We start from the raw sequence: 6,438 nt of genomic DNA, 5'->3' as shown, positions 1-6,438 counted from the left end.
ACAAATTTCCCTCACAAGCCAAACGACAAGCGAGCCCCGCTTCAAGTTCATAAGCAGTTTGCACATACAGGCCTTAAGGAGGGAGGCACACTGTCCCACCAGGGACAAGGGTGCAGCCATCCTCCTCCGCCGTTTCAGGAGCAGCCCTGTGCTCCCTCTGCACTGAAGAGTTACCAGGCGCCTCTGTCTGCCACTGATCCTCGCCAAGTTATTGTGCTTAATTTGATTAGCCATCAGTCAGAGAGCCTAACACTTTTAATTTGCTTCATGCATAGTATTAGCTGCAAGAATTCGGTTTGCTGCATGATGTGGGAAATAGGCTATAATAGTATCCACTTAGAATGACATTTTCTTCTGGCTTTTACAGTATTAGGAAAAGTGCTCGTATCACAGTACCTGCATACCGTTACTCTTCCTAATGTTGTTTTAACACTATCTTAATGAACACTTTCCTGCATGTGTTTTCTATCACCTTGACATCTTATGTTTCAAGCTAACAACTTAATGGCGTAGAAGAGAAAAAAAAGTCTCAAAAATGTCAAACGTAAAAAGGCAAAAATCTCATACTTTGTTAGTTCTTCTGGTTCACAAACAGAAGCCATCCCAAGTTAACTGTGCTGCTGCCTTTGCCGTTGCTGACTCTAAACAGTGGGTACTTGTTTATCAAAAGAGATGCTGCAGGGAGCTGCCTGGGTGTGAAGAGCTGTTAGCACAGCAGAGGGCAAACACACAATTCCCTTCTGCTGTAATGGCTTGAAGATGGATTTTGGGTCATTGGTTTCGAAAACATGGAGGCTTTGAACGTCACCGTAGGTAACAGACTGCTGCTGTCAAAGAAAAGTTGTTTTTGTAGATCTGCCTTCTTCCCACTGGAGTTCACCCCACTGCTGTCTGTCGGTCCAGCTGGCTCCTTTCTGGCCACCTCCCGGCCTGAGGCTGGAGGCTGCTAGCAGCACCTTCCTCCTTCCTCATCCCACAGTCCGAACTGCCCTCCCGGTTTTCCCGAGGGGCATGGACTCTCAGCCAGGCCCTACTTACCTACATCTTACTGTGCAGTTGGCTGTTGCTTTGCAGATACTTTGGAACGCCTAGCCTGGTTGTGAAAATCATGAGAAACAGTCCTTCCTTGTTGTCTCTTTTGCCTAACCAGCACTGAAAAGATGTTGAAAATCTCAGGGGTTGGTTACAAGAAGCTGGGGCAGCAGTGTATGCGCTTTCTTATAGTTGGCTGGAGAGCTGGAGATATTCTCCTCCTAATTAAGGAGCATAAACTCTGCTACCTTAATTACAGCAAGGAGTAAACTATACCAACATAAACGCCTTTGTACTGATACAGCTGTGTTTGCCTGAGGGAGTGCATTATTATCACTAGACAAAGAAGAACAAAAAATCACACCCTCTGACAAAAGGTGCTGCTGCACAGCCCTGCTGTAACAGGAGCCTCAGGCTCGCTGTCCCCAGCAGCCAGCTGCCTGGGGCTGCCTTGGTGTCTTTGTCTGAGGCAACCCCAGCCGGCCAGTACCAGGATTGGGCTCCCCTACCTGACACCTGCAACGGGTGAGACTGCTGGTGGATGCACATGCCCAGGTAGACCGAGGATGGTGATCCCCAGGTTAAGCCAAAGGAAAAACAAGGAGACTTGTTCTTTTGGGCAGCTTTGAGCTTTGCTGTTCTCTAGTGCTAGGGAAGGGGGCTGGTAGTGTTCAATGAGACAGATATTAGCAAGTCCATCTTGAAGTGAGACTAAGGGGTTCACTGGGGCAAATGAAATTTTTGGTTCTTCATCCTGCTGTACCAAGGCTGCTGTGAGGGATGTTGCAAGGACTCAGCTTCAGCCAAGCAATGCTGTCCTTCGGTGGGAGCCACCAGGGCCACCAGGTGAGCGCTCATTGTGTGCACACCCCTTCCATGGTGGGACAGAGACTGCCCGGTGCGGACACAGCCAGGTTCAGACATCATCGGCGCTTGCTGCCAGCCCCAGGCCCAGCAGGGAAACACTCCTCCCCTCTCAGAAGCCGTGGCCATGGAGAAGAGGTGGCTGCAAGGACCATTTTACCTGGAGTTAATGCCGCCCAGGTGTCCTTGGGGGGAAAATGGGTGCTTCCTTCTGCAGATGCTGTGAGGGGGCAGCAGCACCTCCTTGGGTGCTGGGGGACACTAACAGCTTTAGTGCTCTCCTGCACTACAGTTTAACTTAAAAGCAAGTGGCAGCCAGCTGGTTTTGTGTCTTCTTAGACACGGAGCAGAGCCACACAGGACAGACCAAGGGGAGGCCGTCCCCTCTCCTTGTCACAGGCTGGGCTGCCTGCGGCAGCTCAAGGGATGCACCGGGGACAACCTCTCGGCAGGATCAGCTCCCACCCACCTGCTGCACTCCCTGATGCCCAGCAGATGTGGGACAAGACAAGCTCCCTCCCTTTCTAACAGCATAGGGAGGTCTTGACCAACTCCAGATAAATGTTCAGCACATGAAAGGATTGTACTAGTGGGGTGCTCGAGGTCTCAAACCTGATTTTAACTGATGTCTGCCTCTGTATTTGTGGCACTGACACTCCGGAAGGCATACTTCATTTATTCTTCCCAGCTAGAAAGGTGTCAGACAACCCTCTGCTAGGGATTTTAACACCTACCTTGCTTTTCTCTCCCACTTTGTTTTACCTTTCTTACATTGCAATGTTGTTGCTGCAGTAGTATGATATTGTGCCTCAGTATGTTTTGAGATTTGTCTGAAAAGTGGGTTATGGGGTAAACTGCATTTTATAAGTGTTTTCTGTAGCTGCTTTCAATTGATGGCACAATCTTTCTCTTACAAATTTATTTTCCCCTCTTCCTCTCTCATTTTCTGAACAACCTGTTTAGAGAAAGTAGATATAAGTTAAGGAGAGCAGAAACAAGATATAAGTTAAGGAGAGCAGAAACAGGCTCTAACGGCAGTGAGTGAGCAATTCAGCTTGTGGTGCTTAGTTCAGAGAACAAGCAGCCAGTCTGATCCTGAAGATAATGGGCCATGCATGGTGCTTCCCCCTCATCTTCCTCAGAAAACAACTAATTCTGTCCCAAAAACTGTCCATACATGAACACTCCCATAAAATCAGCTGAGAACATCACCTGAAGGCCCTTCAGTTTTCAGATGAATAGCGCCCACCCTAAAGCTCCCTGGGTAAGCTGCGCCCCCAGGCTCTGCACCCACCTCTCTGGTTTTCTCACCCAGCTAGGGTGCTCTCATACACCTCCACATGGCTTAATCCCAACACAGACTTCTTTGTCATTAGTGTTTTGCAGTTAACAATGAGAAGATTCATTAGCAACCCTCCAAGCACTGTCCTTTATAAAGCAAAGCCCGCGCATTGCAAAGCGAATTCTAGTTAAGGCTTTTTCTGTAGAATTAATTATGTCTCAGTGGGAAGAAATCAAAATGGCAGTTCTTCATACAGCATGAATACTAAGGCAAAAGGAGGACAGTGACAGCATAAGCTGGCACACGGAGAAATGCATGGAAGTGGGCACTTTGGGCTTTCTTATACTGAATTTTAGACATTTAATCTACCTTCTCTGTTATTGCTGTTCAGGAGGATCTAAGATGGCATTCATGATAAGACAAAGGTTCACACTGAGACATAATGGAGAGCAATAAATGTGTTACTAGGGCTATTTGAACATTTCTGAATGTGGAAGCTTCTTTAAAACACATATTCCCTAGCCTGATGAAGTCATCTATTCCAGTAAATCTCTTGCATTAATGGTTTTGAATATCTACTCAAAATTAATCTTCAAAGAGATACTTATTTGAATGTGTGGGTTTCTATTCTATTTTCTATTCTATTTCTGGAAATATGCTTAGCACATTTAATGTTTATTTCAGTAAAACCTATCTTCTACATTTCAATGCAATTCAGAGATGGTATGCAGCTATAGTTCTTATTTTAAAGTACTATTTCACCTGATGCTTCAAATTTTAAGCATTATGCTAATAGATAGCCATCAAAATGAAACAAAATGTTACGGGGACTGGGCAGGTCAGCTTAAGTCTGCCAGCTACAGGGATCTTTTTCTTCCTCTCAGAGCTCTAGACCTGATAAACACCCAAAACCAGAGACACACTGGTGGAAGTTAGATGTGATTAGACATAGGCAGCTTCTATATTATTGCATGAATAAGAGAGCTGTGGCACCAGCCAGAGGTTTACAATTCCTCAGTTTGCTCCTGCCTTGGAAAGCATAAATAGAAACCTCCTAGAAGACTTGCTAGAGGCTCCTGCAGCACAGAGGAGTTTCCCAGGTGAGTCAAGTTATATATAGCTGCACATTTGCTTCACCCTCCAGCTTTCCTAAATTGTGACAGAACAGAGCCAGACGTGGGTTTTCACTGGCAGTTGCTCATCTGTAGCTGTTCTCCTGTGTGAAGGGGTCTGGGGAGCAGGGGAATCAGCAGCCACTATAATTTACAAGCTCAGGTGGAGTCAATGAAATTCCCTTGTCCTTGGGATTTTCCCAGCCTGACAAGGAAGCATACTCAGACTTTCAAATCTGCCTTCTTGCCTTGAATGCAAGCAGAGTTTATGTAAACCAGGTTTATTTGATATATTTGTGTGCATATATCATCACACACATATATACATGCATATATGCAAATATGTATGTATGTATGTATGTTTGTGTGTCTGTGTATATGTATCTATCTCCTCCTGGATTCCTCTTCCCCTGCAGTGCAACAAGCAGAGAGAGAGCAGGGGATCTCCTAAGCAGCTGCAACAGAAACAGCATCTGCTCAAGGTGCTTCTGGCTGAGGCAACGTGAAGGGGGTACCCACCTCTGCAAGCAGCATTTACTGTACCTTACCCATGATTGCATGTGTGTTTTAAACACGCATAGCCTGAAATGAGTTGCTAATTTCAGATATCACGATGCAAATTAAAAATCACATATTATTTTATTTTCCCCTGGAAGACACAGAATACTTACCCTGATATTACAACGTTTCAAGGGGCAAGTTATATGCAGACCACCTGGAACTGGTAATACATGTATTCCTGTTGAAGGTCTGATTTAACTGTAAATTTGTTATTTCAGTTCTGAGTTATTTGGTTGCCATGATGATCCTTAACTAAATCATTGCTCTGGATGTCTGCTATTTTCTGACTGGATCCACTTTTTACAGCAACAGTTCTTTGAAATAAAGGTTATCAATCAGCCATTCAAATTAAAAGCAAGTTAAAACTAAATGTTCCTGTATGCCCAGACTGTGTTACTTGCATATACTTATAGCTACGGCGAACAAGCCTGTCTCTTAGTGTGTATAAAAGTAAACATGTAAAACATGTACTTATGCACATCTTGGGGTGTGAAATTCTAAAAACGTTGCAAGAACAGTGAAACAGGAAAATAAGTTGTTACCCAGGAATCACAGGAAGTTGTGCTCTTGCAGTGTGCATGTGTTGATTAAGGTTGTTATGTTTAAGGCTAACAGACTAGTTACAAATGTGCTTAACAGAAAGATTATCTGCAGTGTATTTAGTTCTACGACTAATGAGAGTTATGGCTATAAACTAGTGCTCTTTAAATGCTGCCTTCTTGTAAGTCTTGTAAGTCTCACACATTCTTTCCCTGCATAATCTCAAAACCCATTAAAAAAGCCGGTGTATTCTAATTAGCTGTATCGGCCACTGCAATATATTTAAATTTTGGTAGTGTCTCAAGCCAAACAAGTCAGAGGACAGGATCAAATGAATTTGTATTAGACAAAGTATAGACTAGGTTTTATTTAAAAGCTTTTCTACCCAGCTATAGAGTGAACATTTTATTATCTGAAACTTCATGCTGAATCTAGGCAGATTTCCTGAGGCATTATCTTAATGCTCAGACAATGTAATTACTACTAAATCAATATTTTGTATTCAAGCCTAATTACAGTACATGCATCACAGTGCTGTTACAGAGATGTGCAGTTGGCTGGTTAGTAGACTTTAGAACCATAGAATCATTTAGGTTGGAAAATACCTTTGAGATCATCAAGACCAACTGTTAACCCACGACTGCCAAGCCCACCACTAAACCATGTCCCTAAACACTGCATCTATGTATTTTTTAAACACCTGCAGGGATGGTGAGTCCACCCCCACCCCCCCACCCCCCACCCACCCGGGCAGCCTGTTCCAATGTTTCACCACACTTTCAGTGAAGATTTTTTTCCTAATATCCAACCTAAACCTCCCCCAGCACAACTTGAGGCTGTTTCCTCTTGTCCTGTCCCTTCTTATCTGGAAGAAGAGATCGACCCCCACCTGCCTACACCCTCCTTTCAGGTAGTTGTAGAAAGCAAAAAGGTCTCATATCTGTTTAGCTGGCTGATATTAAAACTGACAAAGGATCTTAGCTTTGGCTGCACTGATGTGAGTACACAATGTTAGAATCAACTTTGCTGGTTTTGATATTGTCTCAT

This window comes from Falco peregrinus, chromosome 2, assembly GCF_023634155.1.
Source record: "Falco peregrinus isolate bFalPer1 chromosome 2, bFalPer1.pri, whole genome shotgun sequence".
In the NCBI taxonomy this organism is placed as follows: domain Eukaryota; kingdom Metazoa; phylum Chordata; class Aves; order Falconiformes; family Falconidae; genus Falco; species Falco peregrinus.
This window is presented reverse-complemented; position numbering follows the sequence as displayed.